Source organism: Phoca vitulina, unplaced genomic scaffold, assembly GCF_004348235.1.
Source record: "Phoca vitulina isolate PV1807 unplaced genomic scaffold, GSC_HSeal_1.0 scaffold69, whole genome shotgun sequence".
Classification (NCBI taxonomy): domain Eukaryota; kingdom Metazoa; phylum Chordata; class Mammalia; order Carnivora; family Phocidae; genus Phoca; species Phoca vitulina.
In genome coordinates, this window is record NW_022589772.1 from 6,032,694 (window position 1) to 6,058,734 (window position 26,041).

At 36.6% G+C, this 26,041-nt stretch overlaps 1 protein-coding gene and 1 pseudogene across 2 annotated transcripts in view; both read right to left on the reverse strand.

Annotated features, from left to right (window-relative positions):
- COL4A5 (collagen type IV alpha 5 chain) overlaps window positions 1-26,041 on the reverse strand; it is a 225,875-nt gene that overhangs the window by 174,389 nt on the left and 25,445 nt on the right. The gene's annotated exons all lie outside the window — the stretch shown is intronic.
- Window positions 6,243-6,603, reverse strand: LOC116624678 (annotated as a pseudogene).

Here is a 26,041-nt window from a genome sequence, read left to right on the forward strand (position 1 = left end):
CAGCAATGTCCACAATAGCCAAACTATGGAAAGAGCCAAGATGTCCATCAACAGATAAATGGATAAAGAAGATGTGGCATATATATATATAAAGGAATATTACGCAGCCATCAAAAAGTTGAAATCTTGCCATTTGCCAACAACGTGGATGGAACTAGAGGGTATTATGCTAAGCGAAATAAGTCAATCAGAGAAAGACAATTATCATATGATCTCACTGTGGAATTTGAGAAACAAGGCAGAGGATCATAGGGGAAGGGAGGGAAAAATGAAACAAGACGAAACCAGAGAGGGAGATAAACCATAAGAGACTCTTATTCATAGGAGACAAACTGAGGGTTGCTGGAGGGGAGGAAGGTGGGAGGGATGGGGTGGGTAGGTGATGGACATTGGGGAGGGTATGTGCTATGGTGAGTGCTGTGAATTGTGTAAGACTGATGAATCACAGAACTGTACCCCTGAAACAAATAATACATTATATGTTAATAAAAAGAAAACAAAATAAAAAATAAAAAAAGAGTTGGGCTTGGAAGAAAGAGAAATATAGCAGAACCAGGTACTAGTTGGGAAAGAGTTTATACATACTATCTGATTCAGAGTCAAAGAACCACAAATCCTGTAAAAGACTCAATGATGTTCCATACTTGTGCAAAACTCATCAATCCATTTGCTCACAGGAAATAGCTTAGCTTCTACATATCATAATAAAAGAACAATAATTAAAATTTAATTACAGGTTATAATGCAATAAAAGTGGCCAGACATTTTTGGAATAGCTTTCAATCTCTATAAAAGCGTATTTTACTAATAAATAGGAATTCCTCCAGTTGTGTTAAATATTTTATTTACCCATTTTACTTGTCCAATTAGCTATATATAGTAGGTTAAATCTTTCCCACTCTACCATTTCCATCCTTCCTTTTAATCTTTCTTGATGAATGCTACATTATATTTAAAAAAATAAAAACAACCTCAAAATGGGCCAAAGACCTAAACATAAGAGCTAAAACCCTAAAAACTCTTAGAAAAAAACATGAAAGAAAATCTTCATGAATTATATTGGATTTAGCAATGATTTTTTGGACAGGACACCAAAAGCACAGGCAACAAAAGTAAAAAGAGATAAATTGGACTATATCAAATGTAAAAGCTTCTGTGAATTAAAGGACACAATCAACAAAGTGAAAAGGCAACCAAAATACATACAAATCAAATCTGATAAGAGATTAATATCCAGAATATATAAAGAACTTCTACAACTCAACAACAACGTGATTAGAATAAGACAAAAGATTTGAATAGATATTTCTCCAAAGGAGATATAGAAATGGCCAAGAAGTACACGAAAAGATTTTCAACATCACTGATCATTAGGCAAATGCAAATTAAAAACCATAACAAGACAGCACCTCACACCAATTAGGATGACTACTATGAAAAAACTAATATGTGTTGGTGGGGATGTGGAGAAATTGGAGCCCTTGAACACTGTTGGTGGAAATGTAAAATGGTGTAGCTGCTATGGAAAACAGTTCCTCAAAAATTAAAAATAGAATTACCGTATGATCCAGCAATTTCACTTCTGAGTACTCAAAAGAATTAAAAGCAGGGTCTCAAAGAGATACCTATATACCCAAATATTTTCAGTTGATCTTTACTGTTTGTTTGTTATTCCTTGCCATGGGAGGCAGTGGTTAATATATTTGCCTTTATGTTTTCCACAATGCCCGCCAAGTAGCTACCTCAGCCTTGGGAGAGTTCTGAGTTAGGCAAAATAAGGGCAAGTCTTTTGAGCTCGTCCTTCAGGGAGCCACCAAACTGGTCAAAATAAATGACCACAATTCTTTAAGAATGAGGGCACTTGAAAGCTTCTGCCAAACTAGAGAACAGGGAATGGAGACTAGGTAAGTTAAAATGCCACAAAGCTCTCTTAAAAAGTAACTGCTTTTTCTTTGATTAAACATTTGCCTGGTTGCTGTAAATTTTTTATTAGTTTCCAGAATGCCAGTAAGTTGATTCTGAGAATATTTGCTAGTTTATTTGCTGCTTTTGTGGAAAGATGGATCTTTGGCATTCTCTACTCTGCCATGTTCATTGGAACCAAGCCTGATTACATCTAAACACATTTTCAAGCCAAAAAAATTAGCATAGCATCTAATAGGTAAAATGTGAAAAACAATTAATGGATGAAGTACCACACTTTGATATGGGCAAAGAGGGCCCCATAATTTAGCAGACCCCACACTAGCCATTCCTCAGCTGCTCCCAGTTCTAGGAGAGAAGATTCTGCAGGGCCAAAGGGAAAGAACCACCAGAAGCCTGTGCCTCCCCCTTCCAGATCATAATTTGAGTACCCAAGGTCTTGAAATTCCCTGCCCAAATATCCCCAAGCCACTTTCATGAGCCCACATAGAACTCTTCTTCAGGTCTACTCTCCACCAGCCTTTCTCAGCCCAGTAGCCTTTCTTAAGCCCTAAAGAAAATTATCCATGTAACCATTTTGCCCATTCTCTCAAATATGGTACAAGACTGGTAACATTTTATTATTTTTATCCAATGAATGCCTTGGGGTATTATGGCTTAATTCTCTCTTGGAACCCATTTTGAAGTGCTGTTCTGGAGGGAGGATCTTGCTATCTATGTGCCTACTGGATTGTCAAAGGAAGCTGGTGATAGGGACCATGGACAGAGCTTGTACACATAGGCTGGAAGGAAACATAACATTACAATGAAGCCCCTCAGGCAAGACAGAGTCAGGTATTGAATAGAGGAGGCCAGCCAAGGACTAGGAGTCAGATTTCCCAGAGCAATCATATTCCAGTGTTAAACTGTGAGGAGTTTGAGAATTCTAAACTTGAAACCTAACCTTCCAGCTCATTATAAAGGCATATGTCAAAATGTGGGACTACAACATTATTTTACTTAATAGTTTGTTAACTTGGTTTAAAAATTTTTTAAGTTTTACACATATGGTATGAACAGTTGCATTTGTATTCTTGGCTCAGTCTACACAAATGTTGACACAGGCCTGAATAGATAAGCCAAACCAATTAGTTATCTCTGTAAAGTTAATGAGGTTCAAACTAGATAATGAACTAATGGTAGAGAGTATCCAAACGATTTATATTTTGTTATATTTATACAATATACATAAATATTGTAAGATGAAGATATGAAATTTTGTCCGTTTTTCTAAGAGAAATATGTGCAATGTAAACTTTAGGGTATCAGCCACTTTCTAAAAACAAGAACTAAGACAACTCCGAATCAACATTATACCCCAAATAACTATAATACAGTATAGATATTCTTCCTAAAAACTATCTTTTAGGCCTAAATAAACCTATCTGAAGGTATCATATTTTCATAAACTATCCTTTATTATTATTAATCATAATGACAATGCAAGTCCTTGCTAAGTGAAATGGTCCTGACCACTGTCCCTACACAAGGGCAGCCACAGGCAGTCATGTTTTATACTACATGATCCAGAATTCTCATGCATGATTATAGGTAATTATAGAATAAGAAGGAGCAAGGTAACTCAAAAACAATCAGTCCTTTGGCTGGCCAGTAGACTAGGAGGGGGCCAGCATGAAAAAATAAACATACCAAACAGATTGATTAGATTTCCTCCCATGAATTTGAACTACAAAACAGCAAGAGATTAACCTAGGTAGCAATGGGAATGAAGCCAAGAGGTCATGATAGAGAATGGCCTCAAAGGCTATGTCGGCCATATGCAAGCCAATATTAAGAGGGAACAAAAAGTATGAGGACGAGAAAAAAAGAACAAAATAAATACAAATAGATAATATGGAATCTTGAAGCTCAAAAACAAGTTATCTTCTCTTTGCTGCCTCACTTCTTGAATGCTCTATAGTTCCATTCTACAGTAACCAACCCACCCATATCTTGGGGTAGACTGGATATCTATGTCTCATAACCCAGAGTATTTCTACACTTTCCTAAAATAAACAGACTGTTTTTCTCCAATCAAGATTCAAACAAATAGGGGTGCCTGGGTGGCTCAGTCTGTTAAGTTTCTGACTTCAGCTCAGGTCATGATCTCAGGGTCCTGGGATCAAGCCCTGCATCGGGCTCCCTGTTCAGTGGGGAGTCTAATTGCCCCTCTCCCTCTGCCCCTCCCCCTGCTTGTGCTCCCTCTCTCTTTCAAATAAATAAATAAAATCTTTATTTAAAAAAAGAAAGATTCATGGGGTGCCTGGGTGGCTCAGTCAGTTAAACATCTGCCTTCAGCTCAGGTCATGATCCCAGGGTCCTGGGATTGAGCCCGGCATCAGGCTCCCTGCTTGGTGGGGAGTCTACTTCTCCCTCTCCCTCTGCACCTCCCCCCACTCGTGCTCTCTCTTTCACTCACTCTCTCTCTCAGATAAATAAAATCTTAAAAATAAAGGTTGAAACAAATCACATTGCATTCATTAATTTGTTTGAAAAAACTATATTTTGGGGTGCCTAGGTGGCTCAGTCAGGTAAGTATCTGACTCTTGGTTTCAGCTCAGGTCATAATCTCAAGGTGATGAGATTAACCCCCTCCCCCCCCCCCCCCCCCCAGCCCCCCCCCCCCACCCCAGTCTGCTTGAGATTCTCTCCCTCTCCCTCTGCCCTCCCCACTCCCATGCTCTCATGTTCTCTCTCTCTAAAATAAAATAAAATATTTTTTTGAATTTTTTTTTTTAAAAGTTATTGCTCTATTTGAGAGAGAAATAGAGATAGCGATAGAGGGCACGAGTGGGGAGGAGAGGGAGAAGCAGGCTCCCTGCTGAGCAGGGAGCCCAATGCGGGCCTCAATCCCAGGACCCTGGGATCATGACCTTAGCTGAAGGCAGACGCTTAACCGAATGAGCCACTCAGGTGCCCCAATATGTAAGATATTTTTTAAAAATAAAAAATAGTGAAAAATAAACAGTTGTGCTCTAACAAATGAAATGTACAAAGGAATCAATGGTTTCAAATATATAATCATTCCCAATATTCCTATTAACATGCCATTCAATCTAAAACATATTTTATAGTGGGTTTCAACTGTCACATGTCAGGAAGCATACTTATTTTGCTTTCCAGGATATGTATTTTATTAAAGATTTTATTTACTTGAGAGAGAGAGAGAGAGAGCACGAGAATGGGGGTCAGAGGGAGAGAGAGAGGGAGAAGCCAACTCCCCGCTGAGCAGGGAGCCTGATGCGGGGCTTGGTCCCAGGACCCCAGGATCACGACTGAGCTAAAGGCAGCTGCTTAACCAACTGAGCCACCCAGGGACCCTGGAGGGTATCTATTTTAATATGAACTTTACACAGGCTCCTATAGACTCCTTGATCTCTTATGAATGAGGAGGAAAATACAAGGCAACTCGTATTTTTAACATTATCAGCCACTTATTTATGTCAGATTCCTCATACCAAAGGTTGTATATGCCTTTCCTTTTTTTTCATTAAAAGATTTATTTATTTTTAGAGAGAGACAGAGCATGCACAGTGGGGAAGAGCAGAGAGAGAGGAAGAGAAATCTCAAGTAGAATGCCCGATGAGCAGGGAGCCTGACATGGGGCTTGATCTCAGGACTCCAAGATCATGATCTGAGCTGAAATCAAGAGTCGGACACTTAATCGACTGAGCCACCCAAGCACCCCATGCCTTTCTTTTTGACATATATTGCCAATTCATCAAATATATTTAAAATGCTGTGTATTAATGGCTTAGAAAACACCTATTTAAGTCATAATTCATTTGCCAATCAAATCAATAACTTCAGATACGTAGATTTCAAAACCTTAAAAAACAGTAAAATCAGAAATATCCCTGTAACTTGAAAAGTGATATACAAGGTTGTATTCCTTCTTGTACTGGCTACTAATATCTGTAAATAGATGTATTCAAATAATAAATTTATCATACCATTTATCTGCTGGAAAAAATCTATAGATGCTGTTATTTTGCTATATTATATATCATATTACATTATAAATTCCATGAACTCAGGGATCCTACCTTTTTTTTGCTTTTTAAACTGCTTTATTAATTTCATATTATGAAAATAATAGTTTTTCCTAAAACTGGGTGAAATTGCTCTACTGGACAGAAAGTTTTACACTGAGACAAAACAATATTTAATTACAAACTTCTAAGTGGAAATACCAAAAAGGTTACAGAGAAAGTAAATCACAAAACTACAATCTTGTACAGCAGAGGCCACATTATTAACCTGGGGGAAAACCTTAGGATTCAAGGTATAAGGCAAAAGCCATAATGATTATGAGGTTCAGGAGTTTGGAGGCGCTTTTGATGCCTCATTTGCTGCTCCTTAGTCTTTCTCCTGATTCCCATCATCTGCCCTATGAACTTCTCCACATCATCTCCCACTTCACTGTGGTCAATATGCCTGTTAGGTATGGCTCATTGAAAATTAGAGACAAGCCGTCTCATTCACCCCAGCCTGACATTTCCTCCAGGCTTCTGGCCTTCACCCTCCTCTCCAACTGCATGATTCCTTTACATTCTGCATGGGGCCCTGTTCTCTTTCGTTTTCCTGCTGGGCATTTTCCACATTGAGATTTTTCACTGCTTGTTTCTCTTTGGACACCATGGCTCCTGGGCCTATCCTTGCATTCTCCCCCTCCCATTTCTCTCAGCGAGTACACAGCCAAGACACACACCTGCACACCTGCTCTCCCTCCGCCTCCTATTCTTTGGGGCTGCCCCTGGCCCACATGCCCTCAGGACCACTGGGAGCAGGTACTGAGAAGGGAGCCAGTGACTGCTGGGTCTTTGGATATTGTTTTTATAACATCTATATACCGACAGGTCCAGACAAAATGCAGAGAAAGTAGTAAGGGCTCCATAAATACTTGTTGAATGAATAATTAACTCAAGAAAACTCAAGCAAAATAGTTACTCCTATTTCAAGGAAGAGTTATAAACTTACCTAAATGTTTGCATTACTCCATAAAAGGAAATCTCCAGTACAGCCCTCATATTTCTATTCTCTCCTAAATAATCACTTACTCATACCTCCTGAGTTGACTCGCTCCATACCCTCAATTTCTTTTGATTCTGGGGTTAAAATTGCCAAATAAGAAATTTTTCAAAGATTACACCCTCCCTCTGATAAGTCCTATTCCTTTAGTCAGTAATCCCTCCCTCAGCCCATATTTATTTTGTACCAGAGATAAAAATCTTTACAGTAAGTATCATTACAAAACTTCCTTAGTCTATATTAATGTCCTTTCTTTAGTACAGTCAATTTCTCATTTATTTACAGGGTTATAACCTTTAAAATCAATATTAATACTGTAAAAATATATTATGTCTTAATTACAAGGAGCAAGGTAAATATATCTGCATTGTGAATGAGTGAATGAATGAATGAATGAATAAGTAAATAAATAGTAAATGAGTATTAATGAGTTTTATCATTCTCAGCAAGCCTAAAAATTTGAAATCCATGTTAATGTATGCACTTTCATCTGACATCAAAACAAGGAAAACACAAAAGAGACTATTATGGGTAGAAAAAAATCTAAATAATGGAGTGCCATACCATGCTCATGGATTGGAAGACTCTACATCCTACATATGCCAATTCTCCCAAATTGATCTGTAGGTTTGATTCAATTCCAATTAAAATTCCAGCAAGGATTTATAGACATAAGCTAATTATAAAATTTATAAAACACAGGCCCTAGAATACCTAAAACTACCTTGAGAAAAAAGAATAAAGTGGGAGGAATCAGTCTGCTTAATATTAAGGCTTACTATATAGCTAACAGTATGTTATTGGTGAAAAAATAGACATCTAGATCAATGGAACAGAGTAAAGACTAAGGAATAGATTCACACAAATAAAACCAGGTGATTTTTTGTTATGAAAGTATAAAAAGCACTTCAATGGAGAAAAGGTAGCCTTTTCAACAAATTGTACTGGGGAAATTAAAAATGGATCATGGACTTAAATGTTAGAAATGAAACTATAAAACTTTCAAAAAATCTTTAGTATCTAGGGCTAGGTGAAGAGTTCTTAGATGACACCATAAGCACAACTCATAAAAAGAAGATATTGAATAACTGGACTTCATCAAATTTTAAATCTTTTGCTCTGCAAAAGATCCTGTTTAGAAGATGAAAAGACAAGCTACAGATTGGAAAAAAAATATTTACAAACCACATATCCAACAAAGGACTGGAATCTAGAATATATAAAAAACTCAAAAACTCAATAGTAAAAAGAAGAAACAAACAGTCTAATTAGAAAATGGGCAAAACACAATGAAGAGCCATTTCACTGAAGAGGATATAAAGATGGCAACCAAGCACATCAAAAGATGTTCAACATCATTAGCCATTAGAGAATCACAAACTGAAACCAAATTAAGCTGTCACTACACACCTATAAGAACAGCTAAAATAAAAAATAGTGAGAACAGCATATGCCAGTGAGGGTGAGGAGAAACTGGATCACTCATTTAGGATAAGAATGCTACTCTGGGGGCGCCTGGGTGGCTCAGTCGGTTAAGCGTCTGCCTTGGGCTCAGGTCATGATCCCAGGGTCCTGGGACTGAGCCCCACATCATGCTCCTTGCTCAGTGGGGGGGGTCTGCTTCTCCCTCTCCCTCTCTCCCTGCTTGTGTTCTCTCTCTGTCAAATAATAAATAAATCTTTAAAAAAGAAGAAAATTTACAAAAACTTTTGTAAAGAAATAAGAGTCAGAGAGTCATTATTACTTTCATTTTACAGAAAAGGGAACAGATATAGTGAGGTAAAATTCCCTCATTCATTTTTGAAAGGAATTATAGCATCAAAGAGTCATTTGGGCTTAAAAATTCCTTAAAAAGGCTTGCATCCTAGAGAAGGTAAGAAGGCAGAGGAGTAAGGAGACTCTAAGTTTGTCTGGTCCCTTGAATACAGCTATATAGTTTTCAATCATTCTGAATATCTGCAAAATCAAAGCCTGCTTAAGATTCTCTCTCTCTGGAATGCCTAGGTGGCTCAGTCAGTTAAGCATCTGCCTTCTGCTCAGGTCATGATCCCAGGGTCCTGGAATTGAGTCCCACATCAGGCTCCCTGCTCGGCGGGAAGCCTGCTTCTCCCTCTGCCTGCCGCTCCCCCTGCTTGTGCTCTCTCTCTCTGTCAAATGAATAAATAAAATCTTTAAAAAAGAGAGAATGCTACTCTGTGACAGTTTGACAATATCTTAGAAAAGCAAATATGCAACTACCATATGACCCAGCAATTATACCCCTGGTCATTTAGCCCAAGAAATGAAAATTTATGTTTACACAAAAACCTGTACAGTAATATTCATAGCAGCTTTATTTGTAATAGCCCCAAACTGGAATCAACCCAGATTTCTTTCAATATGTGAATGATTCAACAAACTGTGGTACATACATAACATGGAATATTACTCAGCAATAAAAAGGAATAAATTATTGATAATCAGAAGAACTTGGATATGTATCTCCAGGGAATTATGCTGATCAAAATGCTAATCACATAAAATTACATACTATATTATTGCATTTATATAACATTTTGAAAGGACAAAATTTTAGAAATAGAGAACAGATTATGGGTTGCCATGAGTTAGGGTAGTGGGGGTGGGGCATGGGGGTGTGTGTGGTTATAAAAGCACAATACAGATATCCTTGTGGTGTTGGAACTGTGCAGTATTTTAACTGTGGTGGAGGATACATGAATCTATATATGTAATAAAAGTGTACAGAACTAAAACACACCCACAAATGAACACAAGTAAATATGGTGAAATAATAATAAACTGAAATTTCGTGTTAATATTAATATCCTGGTTGTGATATTATACAATAGTTTTGCAAGATATCACCACTGGGAAGAAATAGGTAAAGTGTACAAAGGATCTCTCTATATCATTTCTTAGAACTGCATGTGAGTCCACAATTATTTTAATAAAAATTTAAGTTAAAAAGAGCCATTTGAAAAGCTGTTCACTCTGTTATAGAATCTTCTAAATTACTTAATATATAAATGACCATAACTTTAATTTCACATTTCAAATTGCCTACATAAATTGAGAATCTTAGCGAGATCAATCAATGCATATACCTTACCACAATGTCCAATCTACCCACCACTGTCCAGTAAATATTTAGAACTGCCTGTGGTTAGAATTAAAGTTGGACTTTAAAAAAAATAAATAAATAAAAAATAAAAAATAAAAAAAAAAAGAATTAAAGTTGGACTTTGATGGAAGAAAATGAAGAAGAGTAAGGAAATATGTACAATAAAAAAATCTACCTCTTCAATGCTATTATTAGAGAAGCACTTTGGTAATTCTTTTCAATACAAAGTCAGTAATATTAGCAGAAAGGAAACTTGAGCAGCATTAGAATAAGACATTACATAAAAATGAAATAAAAAAATATGTAGAAAAATGTTTTTAAAAATTTAACCTTAGAACCCCAATGTAAATGTGATTCAATTCAATTCAACAAACATTTTATACATATGGAGTTTATGCAAAGCTATAAGCTAATGCAAAAGGGGAATGCAAATTATATCCTCTAGAAGTTCACAATCTAGTGAGAAAGGCAGACACATAAATAACTAATGATGATACGTGGCAGACATTGATAAGTGCTATAATAGAAGTGATATACAGTGCCATAGACAAAGCTCTAAGAACAATTTGTTGTATGATGCAAGAGTCCAGAGCCACTTATGAATCAGCCAACACATTTAAATATACAGTGAACTTCTAACCTTCCTATAATGTGTCTTAGGCATTGAGAAAGGAAACTGCAAACACATATTTCAAATGAGAACATATCATAATTTTAAATAATTCTCTGTAAATTCTAACACATTGGTAAGTTTCTAAGTAAAGAATAATTCTATTTTTCTTAAGATATAAAAATTTTTTAAGTACAATATATAATAAGAAGTAACAAAATGTTGACTTAAATTTCTTATAAGTAATTTACATCATTTCAAACTATGAGGGGATGTTGGTTCAGTTGTTTGTCAACTATGATATGTTAGCTGTAAAATGAGTTAATTGTAAAAAGCTAGTGATTTTTTAAAACATGTAAAATGTTCTGGCTTAGAGTTTATTTGACCTAAAGGTGCTCTTTGGAATTACCTTTGTTCTCTTATGTAAAAAAACATGCCTATAGGTATAAGTTAAGGAGAAAAGATATTGTGCCATCAATCCAGTAGCATACCAACCATCATAAAAAGGGAATTATTTTTTATAAATATCACAGGGTCTTAAATATATGAAAAGATGTTCAACCTTACTCAGAACATAAATGCAAATTAAAACCACAATGAGATATCATTTTTTCACCTATCATATTAGCAAAGATATAATGTTTGATAGCACAATGTGTTGGTGAGTGTTGGGGAAACAAGCACTTTTATCTATTGCCAGTGTAAGTGTAAATTGGTACAACCTCTATGGAGGACAATTTGGCAATATCTATCAAAATGACAAAGGCACATACCATCCAACCTAGCAATTCCATTTCTAGAAATTTATCCTACAGATAGTACACATCTGAAATGACCTATTACAAGGTTATTCGCTGCAGAAATATAATAGCAAAAGTCAGGAAGCAAGCTACGTATTTCTCAATAGAGGATTGGTTAAATAAATTATGGCATATCCATACAATTGAATAATACTACACAGCCATAGCTCTTTATGTACTAATATAGAATGATCTTAAGCAAAGTACAGAAAATGTATAAAAACAAGGAAACATAAATAAATGTGTAAAAATAAGGAAACATAAGTAAGTGCATGTATGTTTGTAAGCGCCCATGCTTATATATGCATGAAATAGCTCTAAAAGGAAAAATAAGAAAAGTTAACACGGGATGCCTCTGGGAAGGAGAATTATGAGGCTGGGCACAAAGAGTGGGAAACTTTTAATTGTATAGACTTTTATAACTATCAAAATTTGAACTACCTGAATGTATTACCTAATCAAAAATAAATGTAAATGGAGAAAGAGGTGGGGAGGGGGAAGAAAAAGAAAAACAATCCAAAGCAGCACAGCACATCTTCTTCAGCAAATTATTACAGCTAATTTCTCCTGTCTAAAAAACACCTTGGGGCAGGGTAAGAACCAAGGGAACCAATTTATTTCAGTTACAAAATCAGCAGTTAATCAGGCTGATGTTTGTTTCATGGTATTGTAATTTTTCAAGTTATTATAAGTATTGTTAAGTATTCTACATATTCTAAGTATTTCCCCACTGAAGTTTCCCAATTAGCTATATGAGAGCTTTACCTTTAGCAGCTCTTCCAGATCCAAAAGAGAATACTTGGTCAGAGAATTGACAGTTTGGAATAAATAAATCAACACTGTGGACATATGGTGGAACTATATTACAACACCATGAGGGTGATTAGTTTTGCATTAGTGTATATAGAATAAACAACTTTGATTTACTTATTTTTCCTTTAAAAACTATCAGTTAACTCTTTTCTCTCTCTCTCTCACCCTCTCTTTCTCCCTCCCCCCACGCCTCTGTCTTACACACACTCACACACACACACACACACACAGAGTTTTAGAACTCAATATAGATAATTATTTTGTTCTGTGCCCTATGTACAATTCTACTATTGCACTCATGCCATATTGTAATTTGTTTCTCAACAGAACTGTGGGCTTTTTGAGGGTGAGGAGATTATGTACTAGTCAAGCCGGCATAGGTACTGGAATGCAAAAGTTTGATGACTGTCTCACAAACCTCCTCCTCCAAACACCTTCTAATGTAATGATCATTTGCTTTATTCTGATAAATTTAAATCAGAAAAAAATAACAGTGATATCATATTCTTCCACATTTTCTTGTTTTGAAAACTTTGGGAAATCCTATATGAATCTTAGAAAAAAATAACAGTGATATCATATTCTTCCACATTTTCTTGTTTTGAAAATTTTGGGAAATCCTATATGAATCTTAGACAGTGCATTTGAACATTTGCATATAGGACTATTTAGATTTGGCATTTAGACCAAAGGATATTAAAATGAAAATATTTTCAAGGTATCTTTTTTGAAAGCATAAATAAAAAATTTTCTTGGTGTAGCCACTCTAGAGCTTCCTCAAAAAGTTAAAAATAGAACTACCCTATGATCTAGCAATTGCTCTACTAGGTATTTACCCAAAGGATCCAAAATACAGACTCGGAGGGAATGCAATAGCCAAACTATGGAGAGAGCCCAAATGTCCATCAACAGAAGAATGCATAAAGATGTGGGGTGTGTGTGTGTGTGTGTGTGTGTGTGTATCTATATCTATCATCTATCTATCTATCTATCTATCTATCTATCTATCTATCTATCTATCTCCAATGGAATACTACTCAGTCATCAAAAAGAATGAAACCCTGCCATTTGCAATGACATGGATGGAGCTAGAGCATATTATGCTAAGTGAAATAAGTCAGTCAGAGAAAGACAAATACCGTATGATCTCACTCACATGGAATTTAAGAAAACAGATGAACATATGGGAAGGGGGAAAAAGGAGAGAGGGAAACAAACCATAAGAGAATCTTAATGATAAAGAACAAACTGAGGGGTGATGGAAGGAGGTGGGTGGGGGATGGTCTAGATGGGTGATGGGTATTAAAGAGGGCACTTGTTGTGGGGCACCTGGGTGACTCAGTCTGTTAACGTCCGACTCTTGATTTTAGCTCAGGTCATGATCTCAGGGTTGTGAGATTGAACCTTGCATCAGGCTCTGCGCTGGGCGTGGAACCTGCTTAAGATTCTCTTTCTCCCTCTGCCCCCACCTCAAAAAAAAAGGGGGCACCTGTTGTGATGAGCACTGGGTGTTGTATGTGATGAATCACTGAATAGTACTCCAGAAACCAATACTGCACTGTACGTTAACTAAAAATTTAAATTAAAAAAAATTTTCTTATGCATGGTGTACTGGTTTGACTAGTCCTCCCAAAATTCATGTCCACCTCATGACCTCAGAATGTGACCTTATTTGGAAGTAGGGTCTTTGCAGATGTAATCAAGCTAAAATGAAGTCATATTGTATAGTATTTTCCAGCCCAATTGTAATGAGATAATCAACAAAGGCACAAAAATTATTTTCCACATTTCCCAATGTGAGACTCTTTGAGCCAGTTTAGTCACACAAATCCCAAATAAGTCAAGTGCATTTCCATGATCCAGATTTTGATGCAAGATCCAGATCCAGCTGTCTATGAACCAGGAGGGGGGACTTCACCAGACACTGACTCTGCCAGCACTCTGATCTTGGATTTTCCAGCCTCCAAAACTGAGAAATAAATTTTTCCCCCCGTCTATGATACTTTCTTATAGCAACCTGAATGGATGAAGATAGTAATTCCCTCTATAAATACAATAAAAGAAAAAATACTATATGATCACCTCTGTAGATGCAGAATTTTAGTAGTCATTTTTGATTAAAACTCTCACCAAACTAGGAATAAAAGCTAACTTCTTTAATCTGATAAAAGGCAGCACATAAAACCCACAACTAACGTAGAGTTTCTCAGCAGCGGCACTATTGACATTTTGGCCTGGATGATTCTTTGTCATGCAGACTAGGTGGGTGGGGGTACTGTGCATTGTGGGATGTTTAGCAGCATCTCTGGCCTCTACCAGTAGATGCCAATAACAGCCCCCAATCATAACAACCAATAATGTTTCCAGACATTGCCAATTGTCCTCTATGGGCAAAATTTCCCCACCTATTGAGAACCATTGAACTGCCATCACATTTAATGGTAAAAAACTGAATGCTTTCCTTCTAATAAGCGGAACAAGGCATAAATGACTAATCTCACCACTTTGCTCTCCCTGCTTCTACTGAATATTGTACTGGAGGTCCTATCCAGAACAGGCAAAGTAAACAACTAATAGAGAGAATGGAGAGGGAAAAGTAAAACTGTCTCTTTTCAAAAATGGCATATAGGAAATCCTGAAGAATCTATAAAAAGTTACTACAAAAAATAATAAAACTGGTACACTGAAATGTAAATTTTTTCATCACCAAGGAAAATTAAAGAATACCTAAAAAATAAATATACCACAGACATGTAAAGAAAGATTCAATATTGTTAATGTCGATTAGTCTACAGATTAAACACAATCCAAACAAACATGCACTGCCTGATTTCAAGCCTTATCATAAAGCTACAATAATCAAGACAGTGTGATATTAGTGTAAGGATAGGCAAGCAGATTAACAAAACAGAGTAGAGGATCCAGAAAGTGAAAAGTGACTCAATAGGGAATGGATTGTGCTTCCAAAAAACAGTGAAAGAACGTATTAAAAATTTTTTTGGACATCAATGAAATGGTGGAGTAGGAAACTCTAAGCACCTGTCCCTCTGCAGAAACATCAAAAAATTAAGAAGGAACTGTCAAAACCAAATTGGTCAGAACTCTGGAAAATGATCCAAGGTTTACAACCACCAAATAAATTTTGAATCAAGAAAAATACAAATTAAAAGTGGTAGAAAAGGTCTGTGGTGCTTTTGCTTGCCCTTACCCAGCTGCCTCCCTGGCTCAGTGGCACTTTTTAAGAGGGTAGCCACGTTCACTGTGGGATCCTTGTCCCTGGTACCAGGGACAGCAGAGCAGATTTCGTTCACGAAGAATTGTTTGTCTGTTCTAACCTGTCTGGGGACCACCTGAAGTACTGATGCAAGGCATTTATCTTTGTTTTACCTAACCTGGAAAAGACACAGGACAGTCGAGCTGTAGGCATTGTGAAAAAACAATGTAAAGTAAATGAACAAACCACAGTTGCCAGGGGCAAAAGACTGAAGGTGAGGCATATGGATAAGATGCCAAAAGCCTGGGAGGAAAAGCAGTGGAGCTTTTTGGAAAAAATAGGGCATTGAAAAATGCCCATGTATACTGAGGAATTTAAAAAGCCAGGTATATGCCCAGGGGAGGACCTACGCTCAGGAAAGACCTAAGAAAAACTTAAGCTTTCACTCTAGCTGATCTCTAAGCACAATATAAGCAGGGAGTGAAACCTTAGGCAGAGTTGCAAATGTCCTGGCTAAGTGTTAAAGGAGTGCCATAACACAGAGCCAATGCACAGAGACAGGAGATATTTTTCCTTCCTTCTGTTTTTTTTCTTTTGTTCTCCTTTTCTCTCTTTTATTGGTTCCTGGCATTCAGAGAAATATCTATCAAAACACTATCTGAGCACAAGTTAAAGGAACACAGATTTCAGTACCATACATGACAAGGGATAGAGGCTCTGCATAAACAGGTTGTAAAAGCCACTAAACGAATAAATAATGGCAGCCCTCAACAATAAAAACAAGGAAACTCTGTGTGAATTGTGCAAGACTGTTGAATCTCAGATCTGTACCTCTGAAACAAATAATGCAATATATGTTAAGGAAAAAAAAAAAAGAAGAAGAAGATAGCAGGAGGGGAAGAATGAACGGGGGGAGATCGGAGGGGGAGATGAACCATGAGAGACGATGGACTCTGAAAAACAAACTGAGGGTTCTAGAGGGGAGGGGGGTGGGAGGATGGGTTAGCCTGGTGATGGGTATTAAAGAGGGCACGTTCTGCATGGAGCATTGGGTGTTATGCACAAACAATGAATCATGGAACACTACATCTAAAATTAATGATGTAATGTATGGTGATTAACATAACAATAAAAAATTAAAAAAAAAAACAAGGAAACTCTGGTAAAGGGCAAAGTCTGATTTCCAGTTACCACATTTAAAATAATCAAATACTGCTTTCAACCAAATATTACAAAGTAAAAGGAAAGTGTAGCCCGTTTAAGAAAAAAAAAATAACTGACAGGAATTATCACTGAGAAAGTCCAAATGCTGGTTATTAGACAAAGACTTTATTTTTATATATTTTTTTCTCATTAAACTTTTGTTTTAATGGGTCTCAAAATTCTGTGACAGATTTTTGGTCAAGTTGTTTCCATTAAAAAGTGCTGATTTTAAAAACTAATAACTTAAAATTGCCATACACACACACACACACACACACACACACACACACACAACAAATGGTCCACAAAAAATTCTCCTTTCTGTCCAAAGGTTTTACAGTGCATTGCTATCATTAACCAGTCTTCTACTATTAACTTAAATGGCCCACTGACACACAGTTCTGAGACCGTTCTTCCACCACTGATTAAGACTGGGGTGGCAGGTATTGGGGATAATATTCATTTAGCCTTCTGAGCTTTCTGGGCAGACTTGGTGACCTTGTCTGCTCCAGCTGCCTTCTTGTCCACTGCTTTGATGACACCCACAGCCACTGTCTGTCTCATGTCACCAACAGCAAAATGGCCCAGAGGAGGATAGTCAGAGAAGCTCTTAACACATATAGGCTTGCCAGGAACCCTATCAATGATGGGAGCATCACCAGATTTCAGTAACTTGGGACCATCTTCCAGCTTTTTTCCAGAATAACAATCAATCTTCTCCTTCAGCTCAGCAAACTTGCAAGCAATGTGAGCTGTGTGACAATCCATCACAGGTACATATCCAGCACTAATTTGGCCTCGATGGTTCAGGATAACAAACATCTTTGACAGATACATTCTTTTTTTTTTTTTTTTAAAGATTTTATTTATTTATTTGACAGAGAGAGACACTGCAAGAGAGGGAACACAAGCAGGGGGAGTGGGAGAGGGAGAAGCAGGCTTCCCATGGAGCAGGGAGCCTGATGTGGGGCTCGATCCCAGGACCCTGGGATCATGACCTGAGCCGAAGGCAGACGCTTAACAACTGAGCCACCTAGGCGCCCAGACAGATACATTCTTGACACTGAAACCCACATTGTCCCCAGGAAGAGCCTCACTCAAAGCTTCACGGTGCATTTCAACAGACTTTACTTCAGTTTTAACATTTAACATCGACTGGTGCAAAGGTGACTACCATGTCAGGTTTAAGAACACTAGTCTCCACTCCGCTCACAGGGACAGTACCAATACCACCAATTTTGTAGACGTCCTGGAGGGGCAGACACAAGGGCTTGTCAGCTGGATGAGCTGGTGGCAGAATGCAATCCAGAGCTTCAAGCAGTGTGGTTCCACTGGCATTCCCATCTTTATGGGTGACTTTCCATCCCTTGAACCAAGGCATGTTAGCACTTGGCTCCAGCATGTTGTCACCATTCCAACCAGAAATTGGCACAAATGCCCACCGTCTCAGGGTTGTAGCCAATTTTCCTAATGTGGGTACTGACTTCCTTAACAATTTATTCATATCTCTTCTGGCTGTAGGGTGGCTCAGTAGAATCCATTTGTTAACACCAACAAATAACTATGGTACACCCACTGTGTAAGCAAGAAGGACATGCTTACGGGTCTGCAGGTTCTTAGAGATACCTGCTTCAAATTCACCAACACCAGCAGCCACAATCAGGACAGCATAGTCAGGCTGAGATGTGACTGTAATCATGTTTTTGATAAAGTCTCTGTATCCTGGGGCATCAATAATGGTCACATAATACTTGGTTTCAAATTTTCAATGGTGATATCACATTCATGTTCAGCTTTCAGTATCCAAGACCCAGGCATACTTGAAGGAGTCCTTGCCCAACTCAGCAGCCTCCTTTTCAAATTTTTTGATAGTTCTTTTGTTGATTCCACCACATTTGTAGATCAGATGACCACCAGTAGTGGTAGACTTGCCCAAATCTACATGTCCAATGATGACAATGACAATGTTGATAGGAGTCTTTTCCTTTCCCATTTTGGTTTGGGTTCAGTGGTGGTTTTCATGACACCTGTGTTCTGGTGGCAAACCCATTGCAAAAAAGCTAGACAAAGACTTCAAAACAATTGTTTTAAATATACTCAAAGACCTAAAGAAAACCATGGACCAAGAACTAAACAAAACCAGAAAAACAACACGTGAACAAAAGGAAAATATCAACAACATCAGAGAAGTACAAAGAGGAACCAAATAGAAATTCCAGAGCTAAAAAGCACAATATTTGAAATTAAAACTTCAGTAGAGGTGTTTAACATCAGATATCAGCAGGCAGAAGAAAAAAATCAATAAACTTGAAGATACAACAATTGATATTACCCAGTATGAGTGGCAGAAAGAAAAGAATGGAGATAAATGAGCAGAGCCAGGAGATCTATGGGACACCATCAATCTGAACAAAATATACATTTTAGAAGTACCAAAGAAAACAGAAAAGAATATTTAAATATTTTTTTAAAAAATATTTTTATTTATTTATTTTGAGAGAGGGAGAGTGCACGTGAGGGGGCTAGGGAGGGGCAGTGGGGGAGAGAGAGAAAGAATCTCAAGCAGGCTCCACACTCAGTGCAGAGCCTGACGTGGGGCTTAATCTCACAACCCTGAAATTATGACCTAAGCTGAAATCAAGACTCAGACACTTAAGCAACTGAGCCACCCAGGTGTCCCTAAATATTCTTTCTAAGAATATTTTAAGAAATAGTAGCTGCAAAATTCCCAAGTTTGATTATACATGAATCTACACATTCAAGAAGTTCAATGAACTCCAGGTAGGACAACTCAAAGAGATCCAAGACACATTCTAATCAAACTGTCAAAGACAAAGACAAATGGAATCTGTAAAGCTGCAAAAGAGAAGCAACTCAACACAAAGAAGAGATTTTCAATAAATAGCTGATTTCTCATCAAAAACCATGGCGGCCAAAAGGCAGTGGAATAACATATTTAAGTACCAAAAGTAAAAGAACACTGAAAATCAAGAATTCCCTATCTAGCAAAAACCATCCTTCAAAAATGGAGCTAAAATTAAGATATGCTTAGATAAATAAAACCTGACGGTGTTCATTGCCAGTAGAACTGCCATACAAGAAATGCTAAAGGTTCATGGAACACTACATCAGAAACTAATGATGTAATGTATGGTGATTAACATAATTTAAAAAAAAGAAATGCTAAAGGAATTTCTTCAAGCTGAAATGAAAGGACACAAGACAGTAACTCAGAACTTTATGAAGAAATAAAGATCTCTGGTAAAGGTAGCTATAGAGGTAAATATAAAAGCCAGTATGTTATATTTTCAGTTTGTAACTCCTCTTTTTATTTCCTATATAATTTAAAAACCAAATGCATAAAAAGGTAATTATAAATATATGTTACAGGGCACACAATGTATTACAGATGCAACCTGTAAGAAGAACAATATGATATCAATTCAAATCAGACTGTTCTAAATTTAGTCAATTAATTTTATTTTATTATATTTTTAAAGAATTTATTTGATAGAGAAATAGCGAGAGATAGAGCACGAGCAGGGGAGAGAGGGAGAAGCAGGCTCTCCACTGAGCAAGGAGCCCAATGCAGGGTTCGATCCCAGGACTCTGGGATCATGACCTGAGCTGAAGGCAAACACTTAACCAACTGAGCCACCCAGGCGACCCAGTACATTAATTTTAATCCCCAGGGTAACTACTAAGAAAATATGTAAAAGGAATAAATAAAAGGAAATGAAAAGAGAATAAAAATGGTACAATACAAAAAAATCTATTAAACACAAAAGAAATGAATGGAGAAAATGAAAGGCAAAAAGGGTGGAAGGACATACAGAAAACAAATAGCAAAACAGCAATAGTAAATCCCTTTTATAAGTAACTATTTTTTTTTTAAAGATTTTATTTATTTATTTGACAGAGAGAGACATAGCGAGAGAGGGAACACAAGCAGGAGGAGTAGGAGAGGGAGAAGCAGGCTTCCCCGCGGAGCAGGGAGCCCGATGTGGGGCTCGATCCCAGGGTCCTGGGATCACGACCTGAGCCGAAGGCAGACGCTTAACGACTGAGCCACCCAGGCGCCCCTATAAGTAACTATTTAAAATGTAAATGGATTAAACTCTCCAATCAAAAGGCAGAGATTGGCAGAATGGATTCAAAGTTAAAAAAAAGAAAAAAGATATTCCATGCAAATAATGACCAAAAGAGAGCTAGAGTGGCTGGCTATAATATCAGACAAACTAGACTTTAAGCCAAAACCTGTTACAAGACACAAAGAATGACATTATCTTGTACATATTTTTTAAGTTAATGCATCAATAATTTATAACAATTATAAACATACATACCAAACAAAAGAGCCCCTAATACATGAAGCAAATATTGACAGGCTTAAAGACAGAATTAGATAGCTGTACAATAATAGTTGGAGACTTCAATAACCAAGTTTCAAAAATGGACAAGACATCTAGACAGAAGATTAATAAGAAAATAGAGGTGTTGAACAATACCTTAAACCTAGACCTAAAAGACAAATATAGGACACTTCACTCTAGAGCAGAATACACATTCTTCTCAAGTGCACATGGAACATTCTTCAAGATAGAACCTATACAGGCCACAAAACCAACCGCAATAAATATACAAATACTGCAATCCTACAAAGTATATTTTCCAACCACAATGGAATGAAGCTAGATTTCAATAAAAGGAGAAAAACTGGACATGAAAATCAAACAATGCACTCTTTTTTTAAAAAAAAAGATTTTATTTATTTATTTGACAGAGAGAGACACAGCAAGAAAGGAAACACAAGCAGGGCGAATGGGAGAGGGAGAAGCAGGCTTCCCGCAGAGCAGGGAGCCCTGATGCAGGGCTCGATCCCAGGACCCTGGGACCACGACCCAAGCCAAAGGCAGACGCTTAACGACTGAGCCACCCAGGCGCCCCTCAAACAATGCACTCTTAAACAATAAAAGGTCAAAGAAAAAAATCACAAAGGAAATTAGAAAACACTCAGAGAAGAATGAATATGAAAACACAACATACCACAGCTTATGGGATGCAGTAAAGGGAGTGGTGACAGGGAAATTTATAGCAGTAAATGCCTACATTAAAAAGGAAGATCTTAATCAATCAGTAACCTACCTCTGCACCTCAGAAAAACCAGAAAAGAAGAGCAAACTAAATGCAAAGCTAGCAGAAGGAAGTAAATTCTAAAAATCAGAGTGGAGATAAGTAATACAGAGAATAGAAAAACAATGGAGAAAATCAATGAAACCAAAACTGGTTCTTTGGAAAGATCAACAAAATCAAAAAGTAGAGAAGATGTAAATAACTGAAATAAACAATGAAAGATGTAACATTATTACCAACCTTACAGAAATAAAAAGGATTATAAGAGATTACTATAAATACTTATACACCCAAAAAATTAGACAACTTAGATGAAATGAACAAATTCTTAAAAACACAGACTATCAAAACTAATTCAAGAAGAAACAGAGATGGAGCCAGAGAGTACTATGCTAAGCAAAGTAAGTCAGAAAAAGAAAAATACCATGTGATTTCACTCTTACGTGGAATTTAAGAAACAAAACAAACGAACATGGGGGGAAAGAAAAGAGAGAGAGGCAAATGAGGAAACAGGCTCTTAACTATAGAAAACAAACTGATGGTCACCAGAGGGGAGGGGGGTGAGTGGATGGGTTAAATAGGTGATGGGGATTAAGAAGTATACTTGTTATAATGAGCACCAGGTATTGTACAGAAGTGTTGAATCACTATATTGTATATCTGAAACTAATATTACACTGTATGCTAACTAGCTGGAATTTAAATAAAAACTTAAAAAACTAGTTGAATGGATAAAGAAGATGTGGTATATAGAATAAAATATTATCAGCCATAAAAAAGAATGAGATCTTGCCATTTGTGCCAGTGTGTATGGACCTAGAGGATATTATGCTAAGTGAAATAAGTCAGAGAAAGACAAATACCGTATGATTTCACTCATATGTGGAATCTAAAAAACAAAACAAGTGATCAAATAAAAGCACAAACAGACCCTTAAATACAGAGAACAAGCTAGCAGTTGCTAAAGGGGAGGTGGGGGGGGATGGGCAAAATAGATAAAGGGGATTTAAATATACAAACTTACAGTTATACATAAATCTCAGAGATGAAAATAAGCATAAGGAATATAGTCAATAATACTGTAATAATGTATGGTGACAGACAGTGACCACACTTACAGTGGTGAGCACTGAATAATGTATAGAATTGTCAAATCACTATGTTGTACACCTGAAACTAAGATAACATCTTATGTGAATTATATTTCATAATTAAATAAAATAAAAAGAAAAGAAATAGAGAATCTGAAGAAGCTGTAACAAGTAAAGACATTGAATCAGTAATAAAAAAAACTCACAACAAAGTAAAGTCCACAATCAGATAGCTTCACTGGAGAATTCTACCAAATATTTAAAGAAAACTTAACACCAATTCTTCTCAAACTCTTCCAAAAGTAGAAGAGGAGGTAATACAACCTAACTCATTCTATGAAGCCAATGTTATCCTGATAACCAAAACCAGACAAAGACACTAAAGAAAATTACAGACCAATACTCCCTACAAAAAACAGATGCAAAAAATCTCAACAAACTACTAGCAAACTGAATCCAATAGAATACAAAAAGGGTTATACAGCATGACCTGGTGAAATTTATCCCAGAAATGCAAGAGTGGTTCAACATAAGAAAATTAATTGATATAATAGGCCACATTAACAAAACAAGGAGAAGAAACCACATTAATAGAACAAGGAGAAAAAACCAAGTGATCATCTTAATTGATACAGAAAATACATATGACAAAGTCCAACACCCTTTCATGATAAATGCACTCAGAAATTAGGACTAGACGAAAACTTTCTTAACATGATAAAAAGTACTTATGAAAAACTCACAACTATCTCAATACTCAATGGTGAAAGATTGAAAGTTTTTCCTCCAAGATCAGGTGTAAGACAAGAATGCTTGCTTTCATCATTTCTATTCAACATGGTACCAGAAGCCTTTGCCAGAGTAATTGGGTAAAGAAAAGAAATAAAATATATCCAAATTTGAAAGGAAGTAAAACTATGTCTGTTTCAGATGACATGATCCTCTCTATATAGAAAGTTTTGAAGAATCTACAAATAAAATATTAGAGCTAAAAAATGAGTTCAGCAAAGTCCTAGGGTACAACATGAACACAAAAAATCAATTTTGTTTCTATATAATCATAATGAACAATCTGAAAAAGAAATTAAGAAAACAATTTGTAATACCATCCAAAAGAATAAAATATCTAGGAATAAATTTAACCAAGTAAATGAAAGACATGTACAGAGAAAACACTGATGAAGGAAATTTTAAAAGACCTAAATAGGGGTGCCTGGCTGGCAGAGTAGAGAATGGCTCAGTCGGTAGAGCATGCAACTCTTGATCTCAGGGTCATGAGTTCAAGCCCCACGTTGAGGCTAGAGTTTACTTTAAAAAAAAAAAAGGGAGGGGCGCCTAGGTGGCTCAGTCGTTAAGCTTCTGCCTCTGGCATCAAGCCCTGCGTCGGGCTCCCTACTCCGCGGGAAGCCTGCTTCTCCCTCTCCCACTCCCCCTGCTTGTGCTCCTGCTCTTGTGCTCTCTCTCTGTCAAATAAATAAATAAAATTTTTTAAAAAGGGGGGAAAAAAGACCTAAATAAATGGAAAGACAACTTTTGTTCCTGAATTGGAAAACTCAACAATATTAAGATGGCAATGCCACCCAAAGCAATCTACAGATTCAGTGAAATCCTTATCAAAATCCCAACAGCCTTTTGAGCAAAAATGGAAAAGTTGATTCTCAAATTCATATGGAATTGCAAGGGGCCCCAAATAGCCAAAATAATCTAGAAAAGGAAAAGAAAGTTGGAGGACTCACACACCTCAGTATCAAAAGTTACTATAAAGCTATGGTTGGTACTGGCATAAGGACAAACAAATAGCTAGTGGAATAGAATTGAGAGTCCAGAAATAAACCCCATACATTTATGGTGAATTGATTTTTGACAAGGGTACCTAGACAATCCAATGGGAAAAGAATAGTTTCTTCAACAAATAGTGCTGGGACAACTGTATATCCACATGCAAAGAAATAAAATTGGCTCTCTACCTCATGTCATTTACAAAAACTAATTCAAAATGGATCAATGACCTAAATATAAAATCTAAAACTATAAAAATCTTGTAAGAAATCACAGGAGTAAATCTTCATGATGTTAGATTTGACAATGGAATCTTAGATATGACACCAAAATATGAGCAACAAAAGAAAATAAACAGACAAATTGGACTTCACGAAAATTTAAAACTTCTGTGCATAACAGGGTATTATTAAGAAAGTGAAAAGATGACCTCCAGAATGGGAGAAAATATTTGCAAATCATGTATCTCTTAAGTATCCAGAATATATATAGAAGTCTTATAACTCAACAAGAAAAAGACAAATAGTCCAATTAAAAAATAGGCAAAGGCCTTGAATAGACATTTTTCCAAAGAAGATATACAAATAGGGAACAAGCACATTAAAAGATACTCAACATCATTAGTCATTAAGAAAATGCAAATCAAAACCATAATGAAGAAGTACTTCATTAACAAACTAAGATGGCCATAATACAATGATAATAGTAATAACAATAAAACAAAATAAAAACTGTTGGAAGGAGGTGGGGAAATTGAGATGCTCAGGCATTGCTGGTAGGAATTTAAAATGGTTCAGTCCCTGAAGAAAACAGTGTGGTGGCCCCTCAAAAAGACAGAATTACCATATGGCCCAGTAATTCTACTCCTAGGTATATACCCCAAAGTACTGAAAACAGGTACTCAAATAAGTATATATATGTATGTGTTCATAGCAGTGTTATTCACAATTGCTTAAAGAATGGCTCAGATGTCCATAATGGATATGGATAAACAAAATGTAGTATATTCATAAAATGCAGTATTATTCAACCATAAAAAGGAATGAAGTACTGATAGATGATATGATGGGGATGAACCCCAAAAACATCATTCTAAGTAAAAGCAGCCAGACACAAAAGGTCACATAATGTATTATTCCATTTATATGAAATATCCAGAATAGGTTAAATCCACAGAGACAGAATGCAGATTGGTGGTTTCTAGGGGCTGGGGGTGGGGGTTGGAAACAGAGAGAAACTGCTTAAGTATGAGGTTCTATTTTAGAGCAATAAAACTGTTTGGAT